Below are 24,657 nucleotides of genomic sequence, written 5' to 3' on the forward strand. Positions count from 1 at the left end.
TTTTCCTTTCCTTCCGGCTCTTGCTCTTTGTTTTACACTGCTATTTATTTCACATTGCTTTTTATTTTACAGTGACCCCAGCCTATGAGTGGCAGTGTATGAAATCTCGGTTTTTTCATTCTGCAGATCATTTCTGGCTCTGTGGTTTTAGATCTATCACTGTTTACTGAGCTTTTATTGTCATTAGAGACAGCTTTGCATTTTAATAAAGTTTCCAATCCTCTAGGACCCTCTCCCCTGAAACAGCTCCAGCTCCCCAGGGCTGCTGAAGAGTTGAGCAGAGAGAGCAGAAGCTTTTGTGGACAGTGATGCTGATGGCAGATAACTCCAGCTGTCATTACAAGATCATCCAGATAAGGGGGGACAATCAAGTAGGGCTTACAGTCCACTTGAGTTTTTCTGATTGTAAAACCAGCCATTTTTCAATTTAAATAATTTAAGGATTCCAGCTTCTCTATACTCTAAGGCTCATTTAGCCTCTTATTAGCTAACTGTTTCTCCAGTTCAAGAGGTGGAAGGAAAGAGTGCAGATTTTTTGTTATTGTTAATTCACAGCAGTGGGTAGTGGTGTGTAAATAAAAAATAAGCCAAACAAATTTGATGAGAAGAGAGAATAGAAATCCATACAAGTAATCATAATTGATTTTTAAAAAGTTAATTAAAAGGAATAAAAAGGGACAAGTACTGCATGGCCTAGCATATTATCAATAGGCAAGTGACAGAGGGAAGAATGAATTAGAAAACTGATTCGCAGCTAACTAGAAGAAGAAAATAGACCAACACAGCTGTTAATTTTAACTTGAAAATCCCAAATTCTTTTCGAAGTTCTTTCCTTATAGTATCTGACAATGATCTTATCTCACATTATTCCCGTCGAAGGAAATGCTGGGAAGAGTAGGAGGGAAATAACAAAATGAAGTTATAATATCCCAGAGGATTCAGCTCAGAACCGATTTACAGAACTATTTGTGACATACCAATGACAGAAAATACAGCTAAGAAACCATAGTTTGCATAAGGTCTTCCTTTTTTTCTCTTTTAGTTGTAAGTCTTTTTTTTTTTCCTACTAAATTCTGCAACCTTTCCTTCTTCCTAAACCTCTGCGACCAAAGGCCAGCAACCTACAATATTTATTTTCAAGTAGTATATACAGGAGCTACCCCTCAAGTCACTTACTTCCATACAAGAAAATAGGGCATGAAGGAACTAATAAGAAGGAGAGGCTCTTCTTGAAACTTTCAAGAGCGCCTTTTGGTAGGACCACATCTAATATTTTTGTGTAGGCATTCCAGGGATGGGACAGTTCTGGAGAACCATATGCTGGCTATGCCCGTGGGCCTGTCTTTTCCTGTGCTTAGGAGACACCTTCTGTTCAGATGAAGACACAGATTCCCCAGCATAAGGGTCAGAGCCTGAATAAGAAGGCTGGTTAGCTAATTAGGGAAAGTATTTCCTGACAGAGGTAGGGCCTGTGGTTACCACCAAGAGTTAAATCTGAGATATGCTTTGAATTATTAGAAAGACAGTGGTGGCATGCAGACTGTCGAACAAACAAGGTCTTCAGCTGACACTTAAAAGGAATCATCTTAAATAGAAGGTAACATCAATAGCTGAAGAGTTACAATAGGAAGAGAGAGCAGGAATTATTGGGCTGTCTTCCTTCCTCCCTTCCTTCCTTCTTTCCTTCATTCCTTCCTTCCTTTTCCTTTCTTCCTTCCTTTCCTTCCTATCTCCCTCTTTCTAAACAGTAGCAGCCCATCTTTGGATTACTAGAAGATTACCATGGATGTAACTGTTGAAGCATAAGTAGACCTCAGGAAAATATGGCATATCTCTATTCAAAGAACATACTGTAAACTTCCGGACTGATGTTCTATTTTTTTTCTTTCCTTCTCTCATTTTAGAATTAGGGAAAACAAAACAAACATAGCCAGATGAACTATGAGTGCCAGAGACAGCTAAAATTACTTGTGCTTCCTGGTTTTGGTTTTTTTTTTTCCTTTTCTTTTTAAGACGCTAGAGCTCTTGCAGCAGTTTCTTTCCTGGACTGTAAGCTCGGTAAGGTCAGGGGCCTGATTGATTTGCTTATTACTGTATGCCTAGCATTTAGCACTGTGCCTAAATATTTGTTGAGTGATTAAATTAATAGCGTGTCCATTAACATCCCATCCACAAAATGAGGATAAAGAATTGGTAAATACAGAACCAAACATAAATAACATAAACGTTACCTTATAGGGCTGTCTTTGTGTGAGTGTGTGAAAGGTCTATTAGAGGAGAATTTCCCAGAATGTGTTCAACAAAACATTAGCCCTGAGGAATAAAAATAGATTTTTTTAATGCAAAATAGATGGGGAAAGTCTATGAAAAATTGTTTAGGATACTCTAAATTATACAAAGTTAAAAAAGATCTTTATAATATGATTTGTCAGTTTTTCAAATCCAAATTTTTATTGTAAATGTCCTAGAGAGGGACATAGCATGCTAAATTTCCAAAGATTGTTTGACCGTGTTTTTCCTTTACTTGGCACATGTCACAGGAAAGTATTCCACAAAACATGCTTTGGGAAGAGTAGCATCTTAATTCAGCTTCACTTTCTTTAATTCTCTTTCTTTTCAATTTAAGTCATAATAATTAATTTTTTCCACTGTGCAAGATACGCCTAAGCACAAAAATGTGAAAACAGTTAACACTACTGAACTTCACACTTAAAATTTACCATCTTAACTGTTTTTGTGTTCTGTGTTCTTTAACCACAATTAAAAATTTAAAAATAATACTCTCCAAATATTACTTTACTAAGTAATAGATGAGTCAGTATTTTACCCAAGGGCTGCAATAATGCACCAAAATTTAATAGTATTGCCAAATAAAGGGCTTGATTTTGGTCTACAGCATATTACTCAATTGCATTACCTACCTTGATATTGAATCCTTTGTAAGTGTCTTGATTTTGAACATTGGGCTATGGATCTCTTAGTGTGTGTTTTTAATAATATTGCTTAGAATGACTACAAAAAAACCCACGCTGTGTAGGGAAAGTTTATGGTAGTTTAGCAGAGTGAGCATAAGACTAAGGGATAAGAGAATGGGTTCCAAAAATTGACATTGTCACTGACTCAGAGAGCCAGTTTAAGTAAATCCTGCTTTCCTTATCTATAAGGTAGCCTCAGTCAGTAATTTTCTACTTTTCCCCTCCAGCATGGCATTCCCAACTTACATGGAACTCTAAAAGACGCAGCAGATAAAGGCAAGAGGTAAGAAGTTACTTGGTCTCCCTTCCCCCACGGCCCTGAGTATCCCCAAAGAGCTAAAAGCTCAAGGGAACAGTTTGAAATCACGAGGCTAGATAACCTTTTGGGTTCTTTCCAAGTCTTACTTCTGCCACTAGGAGTAAGACTGAGGTAGAAAAGGTTTGTATCCATTTTACAGCCTGTGAACCCCTGTATGTAATTTTATACAGACCTACACAGCACACAGCATTCAGCTAATACAGAATATAGAATACTGCCACACCACATGTGGCAAGCACCCTTTGAATTTCAACATATATTTTAGATTAAAAAATAAAATAAGAAAACCATTACCAGAAGGTACTCTTCTCTCAGTCACTTTATGGATACACTTCAAAATATAGACTTGATGGTGAATTAAAATTGAATGCAAATATTGTCACTGAGAAGTTGTCCATTTATACAGTTTTCTAAGACTCTTTTAGTTTTTAATGGGCAAGGTTTTGCTAAAAACAAGAAGTGTTAATTACATAAATATGCGTATTCTTTTCAAAGCATTACACTATATTATGGTTAAAAAACAATAGAGAAGTGAATGCAGAAATACTTCAACAGAAATACTGTTTCTTGAACAGCCTTTAAAATTATGACATGTTTATTGGGAGAATGCATTACTCACGACAGGGTTACAAAAGCAATATTAACCTTGAAATTTAATAGCAAAGTCAGACATTAAAGATCAGTACCACACGTGGTGACAGAGGTACTTTTGTTTAGATTGTACATAGGATAAGACAGATATTTAATGCTACATTAAGATGTAGGTAAATAAAGGGTCCTTTAGAAGATTCATAACACATGCATCATGATTTTTAGCAGATTGTGCTAAAGATAGAATTCTTAGAAATGAAAAACCTTGTGCTTTATTTTGCTTCTGTTATTCTGGATACTGTTGCTTTTGTAATTTTGTACAGAGTGTCAGACATTAAATTTGCCATTAAATATATATCTATCTATCTATCTTTTGAAGGCAGGCATTTGTTACATTGACAAATTACCAAACACTTTAGTTGTATCTAATGTGTGACTAATGAGTTTTTGTAATCTATAATCAGTGAGGATGTTTGCTTCTGCAAAAAATATAATTTATCCAAAAATAGCATTGATATTAAGTCAAGAACTACAAAGTAGTGGTTAAAAATGTGTGATGAAATACACTATAAAATTGCACTTACCATCAAATGCAAGTTTGATTGATTTAGAGAATTTTTTTTCCTGAAATGTATGTTACTATAGGTTTATCACATAATATATTATTTGCCTAATCATGCAATGTTGATGATTAAAAGATTCATGTTTTAAATTTCATTGTTTTTATAACCCTAAGATATTTCATTAAAATCTCTCATAGAATGTTTACTTATTTTAGAGAACGCTAGCTTGAGACATATTAAAAAATAAAGGTCAAAAGTCATAAAGGATAATAGCTGATGGTTTTGATAATGCTAATTATATATTACTGAGAATAAAGGTAGAAAAGGAAATATGAATACTAAAGGAAGATAAACATCCCAATGCTGGATTGAAAAAAAATAATGAAAAAACTCTTAAAATGTCTTTGTACTTTACTGTCATAATTCAAAGACATAATGAAGCCTGAATTAAAAATGTCAGTTTCTGTGAGTGTTGATAACTTGGTTCTTTGTTGGGCAAGTCAAAATGTGTCTGTTTGATAGGCAAAAATGACAGACTAAAAATGGGAGAAGTTGGATCTAAAAAAAGAAACACACACACACACACACATACACGCACACACGACTTTAAAAAAGGTCCATAATGTACTTGAAGGAGAAGACCTGTAGGGTAGGAGGCAATATCTTTAGGAAGTCACCGAGCAGCACTAAAAGGCAATGTCCATGGCCAATCAAAACGATTTCTGTGACTGCTGGGGCTCTTGCATCTCCGTCTTTACACTAGACTGGAAACCCTTTGTACTAATTACCAGACTGTACCAGATTTTCTGGTTCAGTTCAATCCTATAATTGACTGACAGTGATGGGCAAGGAAGGGGAAAAATTCAGGCTCACCACTGCAAGCAGAGGGTCAGAAATGGTTTCACAGAGAGCTGGTCACAGCCTGGCACTAAAAGCAAGGTTAAGCAAGCATCATCAGCACTTTCTTCTAATTCTCAAGTTAAAAAGGAAACAAGGAAGAAAAAACAACAGTCCAGGCTGTTCTCATCTTACAGACCAGTTCTTGGCATGCAACCATTTTACATAAAATAAATGGAGAATAACTTCAAGTGTAAATGGTAATCCTAGATGTCACTGATTTTTATTTTGCTTTTGGAAAGTAGATATAGGTTTGTCTCCAAAACTCAAATAGGGTCATCGTGCTAAAGTTAAACAGTTTTTTGTTTATTTACAGAAATCAGAAAAAACAATGCTGTTGTTTCATTCCTAGTACTCAAAAATTATTAAAGTGCAAGCCATATTTAGAAAGCCTGTGGTAGGTTACATAATCAAAGTTAAGCATTTGAAAGCATCGTAATTCTCCTTTGCTTGTTTGTAATTCACTGATTTACATTTACTGTGTATCCTTAACAATAAAATAGCTGTCCATGAATCCATACTTTTAAAAATGAAAGTCTGAATAATAATTTACATGAACTTATAGTTAATGCATTAAAAAAACAGAACACATTGAGCACTGGATTAAAAAGACTTAGTCGGCTGACCATCATTTGTTATTTGGTTAGAACTGTTCTCCACCCACTTTATTTCTACCCCAAAGAGCAACTCCAGCTTTAGCTACGCCAAACATCAAAAACGCAGGTGCCAGAATCAGGTCAAAGTGAGACTCAGGCCCTTCGGTAGGCAAGTGAGAATTATGTGCTATCATGTTGAGGTCAATTGACTTGAAATTTAATCACAGGTTAAGCCCCCTTTCTTTCCAGGCTAAGGAGTAAGCAACACCTGTGCCAGCAGCGGCTCACATTGCAGTTGACATAGCAGCCAGTTCAATTTTTAGTTACAAGTCAATTACTTACTGGAATAGAAAGGGAACATTTCATTCATTCCATGGATGGTCACTTTTCCGGAGAAACCTGTCAGGCTTTCTTTCTCCAAAAAAGAAGAAGAGAGAATAAAAAGTAAAAGTTAAAAATAAGTGATACGCTACAAAGTTCTAGAGCTAGGCCAGCACGCTACAGCAGAGAAGTTGTGCAAATAGCTTACCTTCCACATACTGAACAGAGCTGTCTTGTAAATGAGGCCTATCCCAGCTGATAAGTCCTGGGACCTTCCTCATCAGAGAATCAAAACAGGTGAAATGATAATAGATGATCTACACCTGAGGAGAGGGCCAGCTGACTGTATGAAAGGAGAGAGCAAATGAGTAAACTGTCTTCCCCAGCTACAGTCAGCCCTGGTGCAAGGGGAGTTTCAAATGCACTGGCTATAGACTTTTGTCCAAAGCTGTGGTTCTTTTTTTTTCCTTTTTTTTTTTCTTCTTTCTTTCTTTTCTTTTCTTTTTTTTTTCCTTAGTGAAGCTAGATTAGTTCATACAAAACTCAACAATACAGCACTGAAACCCATTGTTGATATTCAACATTTTTCACATAGCGGAACAGAATAGACAATACGGTATCTAGGAAACCACGGGCTGGATTACAAACTGATGATATCTCATCCTTCTGGGGGCCTGTAATCCTTTTTATTACCTACCACAGTAAAAAAAAAAAAAAAAAGAAAAATCACTGTGTGTGTGGGGAAACTCTTTCAGAATAAATCAGTATCATTGCTATTCTTAGGTAAATAGGATAAAGTAAAATGAAATCTTGCTTATAATACTAAATCTCAAAGTGCTGTTTGCCTTTTATGCAAGTGAATGATTTTAAAACTTCTCTTCACCTTTATGTGGGCTTCTATAGGTTTAAAAAATCAAATTATCTGTAGATGTTTGCTTAATAACTGTTCAAAATAAACTTGGACTTCCAATTTCTTGTGATAAATACCTGGAAAGTTCTTTATTTCAAAACGCCCAATATTGAAACTAAGGCATGAGTACAAAGTAATTTTCATTAATTTATTCTAAAATACATGTGTTGGGTTATTAGTATGCTATATTTGTTTTCTCCACTAAGAACACACTGAAATTCAAGATTTTGGGGGCTAACTTACCTGATATCTAGTTCAATAATTTATTTTTTTACTTTTTAACTCCATGACTTTTTAATTTTTCATTTTTAAAAATACATTTCCTGATTATGTGTAACTGCAAAGCCATTCTTTGCAAGGAAGTTATGCCTATTAACCTTTTTGAAAGTCTAGTCCAATCCTTTTTTAAAATGCAATCCAGTTCCCATACTTTTCTTAAGCCTCCAAATGTCTAGGTAGCCACAGAAGTGATTGTTCCTACCAGTTTCTTTTCATCACTTCTGCAATTGACCAATTGACAACTGATTGATGGTTATCTTTTCACTTCAACAATGAAAGCAATTACCATCACTATAGCTATGTACAGTAAATGCCTCCAGAGTAAATTACATGATTCTAAAATTCTCCTTAGCTCACTTAGTAAAACATCAACACAAAAAAGTTTCTTTTTGCACCTCCTTTCCTGTACCACAGATTTGGCCTTTTCTGTCAGCTGTAAAAAAAAGAACTTGACAGCTTCTTTAAAAAGAGGAGTATAAAGGAACTTGAATAAAGGATGGCACTGGGCCTGTCTCAAGCAAGTGGCCATTCTTTGCACTTGGAAAAAAATTAGGCATGTCAGCACAGATAAGCCCTATAAGAACACTCTAAAGACTATTCCCAGTGACCTTGAGATTCTCTCTCCTTCCCTAACCATTCCCGAACATCAGAGTGACAACACAGATTCTGAACACGGATTTGCCAACTGATTTTGAGTAGATGGTGTTTCTCACTGTAAAGGAAACATCCTTAAATTTTTAAACTCCCTCACTGCACTGCAGAGGCTCCCCTGCTCTTTCTAAAAGTGCTCAAACAAGTGCTATTATGCGGGTGTCACACTCATCCATTATGATATGTTGATGGACAAGAGCTTTAAACTCCACCCCCAAATCTAAACTTACTGTAAATGTGTATTTTATTCTCACATGAAAGCCCTGAATCTAGTCAAGGAAGGGTATTCAAGGCTTTTTTTTTCTATCCCTATGTAATTAAAGTCATTTTTTTTCCTGGTGAAGTAAATATGCTGTTATGAAAGATTGGACTGATCTCCTCTCTTATTCTGCTCCCACCCCCCTTTAAGTTCATGTTTTAAAAGTGAAAAACACATCCAAATAGACAAGAAACAAGATTTCTCACTATTTCCCTTCAGGTCTTAGATCCAAAAAGTTCATTCTACTGAATATCACAAGGTAAACTGAACCATAGTTGTGTTGTCTAGAACGACGTGGTACTAGTTGGGAAATTTTTCCACTCTAGCAATGTTAGCAAGTTATATAGCAGTGAAAGAAAGTGCTGTGTATATTTATTCACTGCCAACTCTACCTAGGACTTGGGCTAGTTTTCTGATAATTCTGGCCTCAGTTGTTTAATCAGACAATAAGATTTTGTTAAATACAAACTTTATGTCCCAGAGTGGGTAAGCTCTGTAATGTATGAGAAATAAGAGATAAGATCCTGCCTAGCAGAAATGGGTTATGTACATGGGGAAATAGGATAGATAGTAGGAAATAGCTGCTGAATGAAACATAATGTGCATGTTATATAGGTACACATATGACAGCATGATATATTGTCATATATCAATGACGCTACATAAATTTTGTTTAAACAGCTCATCATTTTCCATATTACCTTTTCTATATTTGTCAGTGATTTTATTATTCAGATATCCCAGATGACATTCATGACATGTCACTTTTATATCTGTACACTTGCTCCCCAAAGACCTACGTACTATTCTAGAACTATAGCAGGTCATATCTGCATTTACAAAACTGCTTTCCAGGTGATCTGATCTGCCTTCTTTACCTACAACATCATTGTTGGATGTCCTCCACCTCTGCTTTTACTGTGTTACACACACCTTGGTTTCAGAACCTATAATGGCCCTTTTGTTCATGTGTATTGCACAAAATCCTTGGAACTTCCAAGTTCAAGGAACTGCCTTGCTTAGTTACCAGGGCTTTGCAAGATCTAGTTCTAAGGTAGCACCTCTCCAACCTTATTTCCCATCAATCAACTTACTATTTAATAATCGTATATCTTACTATTACATACAGGCCTAGGTGCATACCAAGCTGTTCCATCTTTTATCCTCATCTTCTGTATTCAAGGTCCAAATAAACCATAGTCCACTTATGAATCATTCCCCGCAGTGGTAGCTTACGTACTTCTGTCCTCTAATGTCAGTTTCATTTATTATTGACTTTGATGCACATCTGGCCCCCTTTGAATGTCACCCTCTTTACTAAGATTTCCTTATCAATTCAAATAAAATTTAATATCTTCTTCTACTGTGCCCCATTGTTCTTGGCACACACCTTTATTATAATACACATTATCTTGGATTGTATTTGCCTATCATTTTCCCCAAGTGGAACTTAGGAAAGAAACTGTATTGTATGTATATTTTTAAATCCAGTCACTGGCATATAGATGCTCAGTAAATGACTATCCAATAAAGACAGTCCTCACTCCTAAGGAACTCTCAATTCAGGGCGGAGTTTATATTAGTTGTGAGATTAAGATGGCAGCTGAATACTTAAGTAAAAAGGATGGGCAGTTGGAAAGATCAGCTGTTCCTTTCAAAAATAAACTGAATTTTTAAAGTAAATATTTAAATGTTTGGGTAATGAAATCTGTATCAAAGGCAATATAATGGAACATGGATATTTCCTATAGAAACATAGTTGCATTTTAGATCAGTCCACAGATTGCCTTCTTGGTCCATAACCTACCAAGCTGTAGCCATTTATTAAACATTTGCTAGTTTGAAGCACTGTAATAAGTACATCACATAAATTTAGTTCTCAGGATTACCTTATGAAGTAACTATTTCCACTGCTATTTTACAGAAAGGAAGTTTGGACTTAGGTTAACTGAATCTCTCAAGGATACTTGGAACCAGTTCTGTCTGGCTCTGTGCTTTACATTGTTTAAAACTGACTTTCATGGTGTGGATGGTATTATTCCTTAGTGATTTTGGGAGTCTGTATATGATAAATATGGGAGAGGAAAAGAAAGGAAGAAAGTTTTCTATTTCTTTGTTACATAACCTATCTGAAATATTACTGTTAAAAACTATTCTTTGTGTATTCTGACTTCTTTCTTCACACATACCCTACTGACCTTGATACCTTCCTCCATCTTTTAGGTTCCTAGTGTCTTAATTAAAAAAAAAAATTCTCTGTGGAGCTCTACTTAGACCTTCAAAGTTCTTCATACTTCTCCCCCTGCCTATTCAAAGCAGCTACTACATTAGGATGTGTGGGAGTATAAAACCACATTGAAGTCAAAGCAGTTCTTGCTAACATGTGAATGATGGATAGATACTGGATTCTTCTTTCATGTAAGCATTTTGAAAAAAAAAAACAACTCATTAACCTAAGTGAAAATGTAAGGATTAAAATTTCAGGCCTTGAAGCCATGTAAGTAAAGCAGATACTTTCCAGAGAAGCCTCAATGTATGAACAGAAAGGATTTTGAAACACATGTGATGGTGTTGTCTGTGAGATATAAGAGATTGTGTGGGCAGTTCTGCCTGAGAATAAACTTCTTCAGTGATTTTTAATTTGGGGGTGACAGTCATGGACCTCTTTGAAAGTATGTTGAAGGCTATCTGCTCCTTCCTCAGTTACATACAACCTTTTTGTATATTATTTCATGGAATTTATGAAACTTTGAGGAAACCATGCAGTTGAAAATTATAAAACTCTGCCCCAAAGCTGCTGCTTTTTGGGGGGGAGCATGGACGTTTCCTTCCATTTCTAAGCAAGTGGATTTTAACCATGATTTCATGTTAGAATTAACAGGGGGGCTTACCATCAGCTATTCTGATTTAATAGGTATGTAGTGGGTCCTGAGTAGCAATAATTGTTTCCCATTTTTTAACTTGAAGTATAGTTGATTTACAGTGTTGAATTAGTTTCTGATATACAGCATAGTGATTCAGTTACACATATAAATATATACATAGTCTTTCATTACAGGCTACTACAAGCCATTGAATATAGTTCCCTGTGCTATATGGTAGGACCTTGTTGTTTATCTATTCTGTACATAGTAGTTTGAATCTCCTAATCCCAAACTCTCAATTTATCCCTCCCTCCCTTCCTTCCCCCCTGGTAAATATAAGTTTGTTTTCTGTGTCTGTTAGTCTATTTCTGTTTTGTAAATAAGTTTGCTTGTGTCATTTTTTTAAAATTCCACATATAAGTGTTATGATATGATATTTGTCTTTGACTGACTGACTTCGCTTAGTATGATGATCTCTAGGTCCAACCATGTTGCTGCCAATGACATTTCATTCCTTTTTATGGCTGAGTAGTATTCCATTGTGTATATATATACCACATCTTCTCTATTCATTCATCTGTCAATGGACATTTAGGTTGCTTTCATATCTTGGCTATTTTCCAAAATGGCTGCACCAAACTATATTCCCAACAGTGTAGGAGGGTTCCCTTTTCTCCACACCCTCTCCAGCATTTATTATTTGTAGACTTTTTGATGATGGCCATTCTGACTGGTGTGAGGTGATACCTCATTGAATTTTGATTTGCATTTCTCTGATGACTAGTGATGTTTGAGTGTCGTCTTTGGAGAAATGTCTATTTAGATCTTCCACCCATTTTTTGATTGGGTTTTTTGTTTTCTTGATATTGAGCTGTGTGAGCTGCTTGTATATTTTGGAAATTGATCCCTTGTCAGTTGCACGGCTTGCAAATATTTTGTCCCGTTCTATAGGTTTTCTTTTCATTTTGTTTATGGTTTCCTTTGAATAGCAGTTATTGTTTTAAAAGCTATCCTAGTGATTCTGATGTACAGCTAAATTTAAGAACCATTGTTCTAAGCCAGTGGTTCTCAAAGTATTGCCCTGGACCAGCAGCATCCTCTTTTTCAGAATACTGTCTTCAGTGAGAAAATAACCACAAGGGCAGCAACTCAGGGAACACCTAGAACCTGAGTTAGGAGGAGGACAAAACACTGCCAAAGGAGAAAGACACCTGGCAGAGAGACAGGAAAAGAATATGGACAACACCATGACATAGAAACTAGAAGACAGGCTGATCAACCAGCAATTTCAAATGAGCCCTGTCATTGATTGGGTTGATCTTAGAAAGGGAAAAGGAGTTGGCCAGAAGGAAGTCATTGATAAGCTTTGATTGAGGAATGTAACTTTGGGGTGGAGGGAAAGACAGACTGCAGAGATTCAGAAGAAAATGAGATGCAGTAGGTATAAAAAAGTGTTTCAAAGCTTTGGTTGGGAAAGAAGGAAGGATGTCAGTGATTGGGAGCAGCAGACTCCAAGAAGCTAGGGGAAGCAGAGGAGACATATTCTTGTGTTAAGAGCTAAAGGAAGAAGCCTTCAGACCATATTTTTTGACAAAATGGGAAAGAGGAGCTATCATGAGAACAAAGAACAAAATCAGGAGTAGAAAAGAAGTAGACGGACTCAGAGTTGCCTTAGGAGTAGAAAAGAAAGGCAAGATGGAAGGATTCATGTGGAAGAATGGTTTGTAAATGTAAAGATTATGAAATAGGTCATACCTGATGGCATCAAACTTCTTTGTGAAACAGGAGTAAAATCATCACTGAGGCTTTTTTCTTTTCTTTTCTTTTCTTTTTTCTCTTTTCTTTTTGGATAAGGGATGGCAGAAGGGATTTAGAAGAGGATAAAAACAGGATGAGGGAAAAATGCATTTGTCTGTGGCCTGGCACTGGTTATCCCCTCTTACTGCCAAGTCTCTGTTTTGTACACCTCTAGAATGGTAACTCCTGCCTGCTTTACTTCCTTTACTTGTTGTTCAGTAGCTCTTTCCCTGCATGTCCCATAACAGGTCATGGTCCCCAGAGTCTGCCCTTAGCTGTCTTCTCTAGTTAGTCTCCACTTTTTCCTTGGTCATCACTCCCGTGGCTTCATCAATTTGGTTATCAATTTCAAAGCTAGCCCTAGTCTTTCTCTTGAATTCTAGGTCTGTATTTAACTGGACATTTAGTACAACTGGACATTTGGTACCTAAGCTTCACTATGTTTAAAATCAAATTTATGCACTTTACTGTGAACTAGTATAAACATGCTCCCCTATCTTCAGCATCACGCTCACCATTAATTATGATGGTCTCCAGAGCGAGAAGCCATCAATGACCTCTTCTTATTCATCAATTCTGATAACTAACAACTGTCTGATTTTTATTAATTTTACTTCTCAAATATTGCAATATTGCATCTTTCCTAATTTGTATCTCAAAGTTCAACCCTTCACTGTCTTTTATGACTTTCTAGCAGATCCCTTGGGTTCTAATAATATGTTCCCTCTTTAACCCATCCTCCATTTCATAAGCACAGATGTTATTCTAAAATGCAGATCTGTCTATGTCTCTAACCTTTAATGACTATCCATTTCCTATAGCTATGGTTTTCAAACTGTTTTCTGAAACCCAGGGTTCCATGAAGAGGTTTCAAAATCAAATTATAAGTATGATAATGAAGATGCACTTATATTATTGATTAATGTCTATTTCTGCGTCATACATGATACAGATGAATATGTCAATGGAGAAAAGTGTCCTAAGTGTACCACTAGACTTCTAGAGAATCCAGAGAAAAATCCAAGACTAAGCATCCACGATGCTTGAAGAATAATAAGCATGATGGCTGATACTGCAAGGAAACTTTCCAAAGCAAATGGGCCAAAGTATCAATATTGCAATTTCCTCTATTTTTCATGTCTTTGCACACAGTAGGAGAGATTTAGTGCAAATAAAATACATAACACATACATAACAGAAGAAAGTGCTTAGATCAGCTTTGAAACATCAAATCAATAATGTGGAAAGATGTATTCGTATTGCTCAAAAAAAAGCAATAGTAGGGAAAATAGCAGAAGTAGTGATTTTTTAATAAAAGCTATTACTGAAAATATGTTTGAGGACTTATCCAGTTTGCATAGACATGCATTAGCCCTTAAGAACATGCTATTTTCTTTTCAAAACAGTTTTAGTTTATTGTATGCAGATCACAAATTTTATTTAATTTTTTTTCTGGAAGGTATAAATTTCAATTTATTATTTACCCAACCAATGTAAATAGATTGAAATTCTCTACTAAAAAGGCAACGACTCAGATGGCAGCCAGATGGTTGAGCAGAAAGATCCTGAACACACCTCCTCTCACAAGCACACCAACATCACAACTATCTGCAGAATAATCATCAATGAAAAAGACTGTAACCTACTAGAAAAGATGCTCTACAACTAAAGAAGGAACCACAACAAGATGGGTAGGAGGGGCAGATGTGTGATATATTCAAATCCCATTCCCCTTGGGGTGGGTGACCCACAAACTGGAGAAAAATTCTGTGGCAGGGGTTCTCCCACAGGAGTGAGGGTTCTGAGCCCCACATAAATCTCCCCAGCCTAGGGGTCCAGCACTGAGAAGACGAGCCCCCAGAATATTTGGCTTTGAAGGCCAGTGGGTCTTTATTGCCAGAGCCCCACGGGATTGGGGGAAATAGACTGCACTCTTAAAGGGTGCACACAGTATCTCACATGTACCTGGACACAGGATAAAAGCAGTAATTTGATACGAATCTGGACCAGACCTACCTGATGGTCTTGGAGAGTCTCCTGGAGAGGCAGGGGTGGGTGTGGCTCACCCCAGGGTTGAAGACACTGGCGGCAGACATACTAGGGAACATTTAACCTTGTGAACACTCTTGGTGGCTGACATATTGGATCATTAACATCAAACCCTGGCCCTTTCCCACAGCCTGTAGGCTTCAGTGCTGGGATGCCTTGGGCCAGACAACCAACTAGGCAGAGACACAGTACCACCCATCATCAGACAGGCTGCCTAAAGATTTCCTGAGCCAACAGCCACCTCTACATACGCTCCTAGACATGGCCCTGCACACTAGGTGGCCAAAACCCAGCTCCACCCACCAGTGGGCAGGCACCAGCCTTTCCCTGCAGGAAACCTGCATTTGCCTCTAGACCAGTGTCACCCACCAGGGAGGAGACACCAGAAGCAAGAAAACTACCATCCTGTAGGAATCACCCCCTCCCCCAACCAGTGATCTGAAACAAGCTCTAGGATCCCTGGGCCCTACAGCCAGACTCCAGGATCTGCCTGCTAGTAGTTCAGCACCAACCCCAGGATCTGGCTTCATGTGCCAGTGAGTGGGCAACAGCCCCAGAGTCACTGGGACTCCACACGCCAGTGAGCCAGCACAAGCGCCAGGGCCTCCTAGGGTTGTGCGATCAGCTGTCTTGTGACCAGACCCCACTAAACAGTTGCCTCTGCACAAGGTAGGGCCTGGTAACCAACCAGACTAGGGACCAACCAAGCTTACCAGACCACCCACATAGTTTTCCACAACAGAAGGACCCACAAAGCCCTCTAAGGAGGAACCCCTAGCTCATATAGCTTGGGTGATGAGAGGGGAGTGCACTGCTGGGATGCACAGGGCATCTCCTATAGAAGGCTACTCCTCCAAGGTCAAGAAACGTAACTAACCTACTACAGACATAAAAATACAAATAGCAACTTAGACAAATGAGGTGGCAGAGGAATATGTTCCAAATGAAGGAGCACAATAAAACCCCAAAAGAAGAATTAAGTAAAGATAGGCAATCTACCCAAGAAAGAGCCCAGAGTAACAATCATAAAGGTGATCAAAGAACTTGGGAGGAAAACAGATGCACAGAGAGAGAAGCTAGAAGTTTTTAACAAAGAGTTAAAAAATATGAAGAACAACCAAACATGGATGAAAAATACAATAACTGAAATGAAAAGTACACTAGAAGGAATCAATAGTAGATTAAATGATACAGAAGGATGGATCAGTGGGCTGGAAGACAGAGTAGTGTAAATCACTGCCACTGAATCATAAAAAGAAAATGAAAAGAAATGAAGACAGTTTAGGAGACTTCTGGGACAACATCAAACACACTTAATATTTGCACTATAGGTTTCCCAGAAGGAGAAGAGACAGAGAGAAAGGACCTGAGAAAATGTTTGAGGAGATAATAGATGAAAACTTCCCTAACCTGGAAAAGGAAACAGTCACTGAGTCCAGGAAGCACAGAGAGTCCTAAATAGGATTAAACCAAAGAGGAACATACTGAGTCACATAGTAATCAAAATGACAAAAATTAAAGATAAAGAAAGAGAGACTACTAAAAGCAGCAAGGGAAAAGCAACAAATAACGTACAAGAGAACTCCCATAAGGCAATCAGCTGATTTTTCAGCAGAACCCTGCAGGCCAGAAGAGAATGGCATGGTACCCATCAAGGGTTTCATTCAGATTTGATGAAAAAATCAGAAGCTTTACAGACAAGCAAAAGCTAAAGAATTCAGCACCACCAAACCAGCTTTACAACAAATATTAAAGGAACTTCTCTAGGTAAAAAAGAAAAGGCCACAACCAGGAACAAGAAAATTATGAAATGAAAAAGCTCACTGGTAAAGTCAAACATACAGTAAAGGCAGGAAACCACACACAAAGCTAGTAGGGAAGTTAAAAGATGTAAGAAATAAAATCACCTGTATCCACAATAAGCAGTTAAGGGATACACAAAACAGATGTAAAATATGATATCAAGAACAACAATCATGAGGGGGTGAGAGTACAAATGCAGTGTATTTAAAATGCATTTGAAATTAAGAGATCAGCAACTTAAAACAATCATGTTTATATAAAGACTGTTATACAAAAACGTCATAGTAATTGCAAACCAGAAATCTATAATAGGTATGCAAAAATAAAAAGGAATCCAAACAACACTAAAGATAGTCATCAGATCACAAGAGAAGAAAGGGGAAAATAAGACATACAAAAATAAATCCAAAACAATTAACAAAATGGCAATAGGAACACACATATCAATAACTATCTTAAATGTAAATGGACTAAATGCTCCAATCAAAAGACACAGACTGGCTGGATAGATACAAAAATAAGACCCATATATATGCTGCCTATAAGAGACTCACTTCAGATCCAGAGACACATACAGGCTGAAAGTGAATGGATGGAAAAAGGTTTTCCATGCAAAGGGGAATCAAAACAAAGCTGGAGTACCAGTATTTATATCAGACAAAATAGACTTTAAAGTAAATACTGTTGCAAGAGACAAAGAAGGACACTACCTAATGATCAAGAGATGAATCCAAGAAGATATAACAATTGTAAATATATATGCACCTAAGACAGGAGCACCTCAGAATATAAGGCAAATATTTACAGATATAAAAGGAGAAATCAACAATAGCACACTAACTGTAGGGGACTTTAACACCCCACTTACATCAGTGGACAAATCATTCAGACAGAAAGTAAATGAGACACAGGCCTTAAACAACACATTACACAATGGACTTAGTTGATATACACCATTCCATTCGAAAGCAGCAGGATACACATTCTTTTCAAGTGCACATGGAATATTTTCCAGGTTAGATCACATGCTAGACCACAAAAAAAAAAAAAGCTTCAGTAAACTTAAGAAAATTGAAATTATGTCAAGCATTTATTTATATATTTTTGGTGGGTGGAGGTAATCAGGTTTGTTTGTTTATTTATTTATTTATTTTAATGGCAATACTGGAGATTGAACCCAGGACCTCATGTATGCTAGGCACGCCTTCTACCACTGAGCTGTACCCTCCCCACCTCAAGCATTTTTTCTGACCGTAAAGCCATGAGACTCAAAATCAACTACAAGAAAAAAAAAAAAAACTGCAAAAATCCACAAGCATGTTGAGGCTAAACAATATGCTGCTACACAACTAATGGATCACTGAAGAAATCAAAGAGGAAATTAAAAAAAAAATACCTAGAGGTAAATGAAAATGAAAACACAATGATCCGAAGCCTCTGGGTTGCAGCAAAAGCAGTTCTAAAAGGGAAGTTTATAGTGATACAATTTCTCAGGAAACAATAAAAATCTCAAATAAACAAATTAACCTTACACCTAAAGGAACTAGAGAAAGAAGAACAAACAAAACCCAAAGTTACTAAAAGGAAAGAAATCATAAAGAACAGAACAGAAATAAATGAAAAAGAGACTAAAAAACAATAGAAAAGATCAATGAAACTAAAAGCTGGTTCTTTGAAAAGATAAACAAAATTGATAAACCTTTAGCCAGATTCATCAAGAAAAAAAGGGAGAGGACCCAAATCAATAAGACCAGAAATGAAAATGAAGTTACAACTAAAACCACAGAAATACAAAGGATCATAAGAGATTACTATGAGCAACTATACACCAATAAAATGGACAACCTAGAAGAAATTGACAAATTCTTAAGAAAGGTACAACCTCCCAAGATTGAACCAAGAAAAAACAGAAAATATGAACAGACCAATTACCAGTACTGAAACTGAATAAGTAATTTTAAAACTCCCAACAAACAAAACTCCAGAACCAGATGGCTTCATAGGGGAATTCTACCAAACATTTAGAGAAGAGTTAATGCCTATCCTTCTGAAACTATTCCAAAAAATTGCAGAGGAAGGAACACTTCCAAATTCATTCTATGAGGCCACCATGACTCTGATACCAAAACCATAGAAAGATATCACAAAAAAGAAAATCACAGGCCAATATCACTTATGAATATATGAAAAAATTCTCAACAAAATACTAGTAAATCAACTCCAACAATACATTAAAAAGGTAATATGCCATGAGCATGTGGGATTTATCTCAGGGATGCAAGGATTTTTCAATATCTGCAAATCAATTAATGTGATACACCACATTAACAAATTGAAGAATAAAAATCATGTGATAATCTCAACAGATGAAGAAAAAGCTTTTGATAAAAGTTCAACATCCATTTACGATAAAAACTCTCCAGAATATGGGCATAGAGGGAACATATCTCAACATAATAAACGCCATCTATGGCAAGCCCATAGCTAAAAATCATACTCAATGGTGAAAATCTGAAATCATTTTCTCTAAGATCAGGAACAAGACAAGGATGTCCACTCTCACCACTTTTATTCAACATAGTTTTCAAAGTCCCTGCCACAGTAATTAGAGAAGAAAACAAAATAAAAGGAATCCAAATTGGAAAAGAATAAGTAAAACTGTCACTGTTTGCAGATGACATGATACTATACATAGAAAATACTAAAGAGGCCACCAAAAAACTACTAGAACTCATGAGTGAATTCAGTAAAGTTGCAGGATACAAAATTAATATACAGAAATCAGTTGCATTCCTATACAATAACAATGAAATAGCAGAAAAAGAAATTAAAGAAACAATCCCATTTACCATGGTATCAAAAAGAATAAAATACCTAGGAACAAACCTACCTAAGGAGGCAAAGGACCTGTACTCTGAAAACTATAAGACACTGATGAAAGAAATTGAAGACAACACAGATGGAAAGGTATACCATGCTACTGGGTTGGAAGGCTCAATGTTGTTAAAATGACCATAGTATCCAGGGCAATCTACAGATTTAATGCAATCTCTATCAAATTACCAATGGAATTTTCAAACTGTAACAAAAAAATTTTAAATTTGTATGGAAACACAAAAGACCTTAAATAGTCAAAACAATCTTGAGAAAGAAGAATAGAGCTGGAGGAATCACACTCCCTGACTTCAGACTATACTACAAAGCTACAATAATCCAAACAGTATGGTATTGGCAGAAAAACAGACATATAAATCAATGGAACAAGACAGAAAGCCCAGACATAAACCCATGTATTTATGGTCAATTAGTTTATGACAAAGGAGGCAAGCATATACAGTAGAGAAAAAACAGTCTCTTCAATAAGTGGTGCTGGGAAAACTGGAAGTTACATGTAAAAGAACAAAATTAGAACATTATGTAGCACCATATACAAAAATAAACTCAAAATGGATTAAAGACCTAAATGTAAGACTGGATACTATAAAACTCCCAGAGGAAAACAGGCAGGACAGTCTTTGACATAAGTTGCAGCAATTTTTTTGGATCCATCTCCTGGAGTAATGGAAATAAAACAAAAATAAACAAATGGGACTGAATTAAACTTAAAAGCTTTTGCACAGCAAAGGAAATCATCAGTAAATGAAAAGACAAACTATAGAATGGGACAAAATATTTGCAAATGATGCAACTGATAAGGGCTGAATTTCCAGAATGTACAAACAGTTCATACAGCCTAATAACAAAAGAACTACCCAATCAAAAAATGGGCAGAAGGCCTAAACAGACATTTCCCCAGTGAAGACATCCAGATGGCCAACAGGCTTATGAAAAGATGGTCAACACTACTAATTATTTGAGAAATGCAAATCAAATCTGCAGTGAGGTAGGTCACCTCACACCAGTCAGAATGGCCATCATCAAAAAGTCTACAAATAATAAATGCTGTAGAGGATGTGGAGAAAAGGGAATGTAAGTTGGTCTGCAGACACTTTGAAGGATAACAACTAAAAATAAACACCATATGATCCAGCAACCCTGGGCATATATCCAGAATAATTAAAAAAGATACATGAACCCCAGTGTTCATAGTGGCACTATTTACAATAGCCAAGATATGGAAGCAACCTAAATGTCCATCGACATATGAATGGATACAGAAATTGTGGTGTATATACCATGCAATATTACTCCACCATAAAAAAGAATGAAATAATGCCATTTACAGTGATGTCGATGAACCTAGAAATTATCATACTAAGTGAAGTCAGGCAGACAGAGAAAGACAAATATCGTATGATACCACTTATATGTAGAATCTAAAAAAAAATTGATACCAATGAACTTATTTACAAAACAAAGAAACTCACAGACATAGAAAACAAAATTATGGTAAGCAAAGGGGAAATGGAGGTGGGGAGGGCTAAATTAGGAATTTGGAATTAACAGATACACACTACTATATATAAAGTAGATAACAAGGACCTACTGTATAACACAGGGAATTATATTCAATGTCTTATAATAACCTATAATGGAAAAGAATCTGAAGAAATATCTATATGTATGTATGTATAACTGAATCACTTTGCTGTACATCTGAAACATTATAAATCAACTATACCTCAATAAAAAAGTCCTCTCTTAACAACTTTTTCCTATAGCTACCAACTTACTTCTCTGCTGCTCTTTGCTTTTCAAGAAAAAGTTCTTGAAAGAGTTTCTGTACTTAATTGTCTCCAGTTCATTTTTTCTCATTTTCTATTGGACATGGCATCACTTTGAACAAGCTTCCAGTTTCACCATTCTGCCCAAATCACTCTTTGTCAGTCTCACAAATGAACTCCACATTGCTAAAGCCAATGGTTGGGTCTCAGTCCTTTCCTTCCTCTTCCTCTTTCTGTAATGAAAAACAATCTGGAAAAGAATATATATCTATATCTATATATCTGAATCACTTTGCTATAAACTAATACAACATTGTAAATCAACTGTACTTCAATTAAAAAAAATAAAATAAAAATATCAGATTGGATAAACAATGTCCCCTAGTCCCCTACTCCATTTTCTACTCTTTTACTTTAAGAAGCTCTATACTTCTACATGCTTAATGTCACACCTATGTAACCATGCTCAGTCTGTGTGTGTGTGTGCGCACGCCTGCATTTTTTTCCCAAGAAAAGTGATTGAAAGTCCAAGTTCCAGAATTATACGTAGGTTTGAGTAACACTCTGCCACTTACTAACTCTATAACTCCAAGATTAAACTCCTGATCACTTAGTTTCCTCATGTATAAAAGGGATAATAAGAGTAGCTGCCTCTTTCAGGTATTAGGGGAAATAAATGAGATAATATATCTGAAACACAGCCCGACATAAAATAAACTCTAAATTTCAATTGGTTATTGCTGTTGCCATTGTTTTGTTATTCTTTACTTTCTCCTACCTAGGAGCCAACTCAAAAAACTTCCTCCCTCCTTCAGGTGGTCATAGCAAAGATGGAATTTGGATTAGATCTTGGATAACAGAGCACATGCACCACCACAGGAGAAACAGCAAGTGGAGAAAAAAACAGTTCCTGCCACACGCATGTAGGGCTTTAGGCACTTAATCCTTTTTAATCTGACTTCATTACCTGTAAAATGAGATTAATAAAAACAAAATTTGGCTTGGTCTTTATCAGGAAACAAAAAAAGCATCTAGGAAAGCTCCTAACCTAGTGCCTGGCACTTAGAAGAAGTGGTAGTTTACTGCTCTGTCAGCAGGACCGTCTGCTTCTCTTTCCTTCCCCTTCCTTCCTGTGCTTAAACCTGAGTTGATGCCCCTTAGGCTGCACTCACGTTTCATGTCCATACAAAGCTGCCAGGGACTCGCTGTAGCTGAATTGCTTCCCTCTTATCAGGGTGGACACCTCTACTGAAAACAAACTCTTGGTAGAATGAAAAAGACACTGGCAACATCATCATTGTTTTTTGAAGCATCCATTTAAAAGGTCCTGTAGACTTCCTGAAAAAACCATCTTTTTACTCATCTTGTTTTCATTATTTTCCCCCTCAAGCAAGCACATTAGACAATTAAAACAACTTGGATTCAAGCTTTTCAATGTTTTGATTAAGATTTGTATGTGCAGTAGTCAGTGGTATGTAATTTTGGAAGCATGATGCCAATTTTAATTAATTTTCATAGGTTTGTTAATTAAAACAATTAAGAGGTGGGCCTTAACCACAGGAAAAACAATTGGAGGATCTCCTGAACATTATCCATGAGGTTTCACACAAGCACCAAATGGTGTAAATTTGTTTTTAAAATGGCTAGAAACTCAAAAGAAGTAATTATAACATCAAACCAAGGTTGTGTCTGCATTTATCTTTGTAAAAAATTATAGGAGATTAAATTTTTCTTGAGCTCCTGAAAGCTGCTTCAGCCTGCCTCTTTGTTCATGGTAGTAATAATAATTAGGAATAACATGAGACTATTTTTTTCAATAACACAATGATACGGAAACTTTAAACTTCGGAGGTAAATGTCGACAAGACAAAGTACTGAGAGATGAGAAAATAAGGGAACAAACACTGAGAAAGCCTGAGGGAATGGAAGAAGTAGCTCATGTAAATTAATAATTCTACTGCCAACAGGATTCAGTCCCTGAAATAAATGGGTTTCCAACTTTTTTTTGAAGTCACAGACTTTTAGAGTCAAAACATTTCCTAGCAGCTTAATACAGAACATAATTCTTGACAGGAGTAGAATATGATTGGAGTGAATATGAGAAGAAAAATGAACAAGATACAGGAATACTCAAGCAGCTTAGCATGGTGGGTAAATGCAAGAACTCTGGGATCACACTGTCTAGGTTTCAATCCTTGCTCCCCTTCTAAAATAGGGGTAATAAGAGCGTATCCCAAAGGGTTGTTGTAGGGTTTAAATGAGTTAATATATATAAATCACTTAGAACAATGTTCTATCCAAAGTAAAGATTAGTTATGTCTATAATTATCCTCACTCACATTTAAAATATGAAAAAATTAGCAAATTCCCCAGGACACTCCAAAGCACTCTCCATTGTTGTAGTTTACCCAAGTACTGTTATACAACCTTGTGGAGGCCTAGAGTTTTGGGGAACAATGATTTAAGACCTCAGTATATTTATCAGGAGCCTTAAAAATGTTGATACCCTTTAAAAATTTGTAGAAGTATAGTCAGTTTACAGTGTGTCAATTTCTAGTGTACAGCATAATGTTTTAGTCATACATATATATACATATATTCATTTTCATATTCTTTTTCATTATGGGTTACTACAAGATACTGCATGTAGTTCCCTGTGCTATACAGAAGAAACCTGTTCTATATCTAAAAAAATATTGATACCCTTTGATTCTATAATTTCACCTTAAGAAACCTAACCTAATAGAAGGATAAAAATACAAACACTTATAAACAAAGATACTCCCTAGAGCATTATTTATGAAAAAAATTTGAAAAGCTAAATGTCAAAAAACAGAGGAACAAGTAAGGAACTGTTTAAATAGATGATGGTGTATTTATAAGGTAGAATGTATATAAGCATTAAAAATGTTGGCCTCTGGCTATCTTTCATAATGAATGTTAATTATATGTGAAATGCTGATGATATGGTGGTAAATGAACTCAGCAAAATATGTAACTATTTATAGTCTGATCTTGATTCTTTAAAAATATGTCTAAAACATATCTTTGAAAATGTACTAATAAATTAACATTATTTCAGAGGGTGAAAACCAAGGTTAGCAAAATTTTTCTGTGAA

The 24,657-nt window shown here is 36.2% G+C and overlaps 2 long non-coding RNA genes across 6 annotated transcripts in view; one reads left to right on the forward strand and one right to left on the reverse strand.

Annotated features, from left to right (window-relative positions):
* The window catches only part of LOC123614783 (uncharacterized), a 654,335-nt gene that overhangs the window by 112,032 nt on the left and 517,646 nt on the right, over positions 1 to 24,657 (reverse strand). For 2 of the 3 annotated variants that reach the window (XR_006722257.2, XR_012508173.1), the window contains exons 7-8: positions 6,471 to 6,605; positions 6,284 to 6,352 (exon numbers count right to left, since the gene is read on the reverse strand). This is a non-coding gene — a long non-coding RNA (uncharacterized LOC123614783). Of the gene's footprint in view, positions 1 to 6,283; positions 6,606 to 24,657 lie in introns of all 3 variants that reach the window. The other variant, XR_012508172.1, reaches the window with a different exon arrangement.
* LOC105063334 (uncharacterized) overlaps positions 1 to 24,657 on the forward strand; it is a 121,523-nt gene that overhangs the window by 67,631 nt on the left and 29,235 nt on the right. For all 3 annotated transcript variants that reach the window (XR_012508170.1, XR_012508169.1, XR_012508171.1), the window contains one exon: positions 3,203 to 3,258. This is a non-coding gene — a long non-coding RNA (uncharacterized LOC105063334). The remainder of the gene's footprint in view (positions 1 to 3,202; positions 3,259 to 24,657) is intronic.

The sequence above is a fragment of the Camelus bactrianus genome, chromosome 1, assembly GCF_048773025.1.
Source record: "Camelus bactrianus isolate YW-2024 breed Bactrian camel chromosome 1, ASM4877302v1, whole genome shotgun sequence".
Taxonomy (NCBI): Eukaryota; Metazoa; Chordata; class Mammalia; order Artiodactyla; family Camelidae; genus Camelus; species Camelus bactrianus.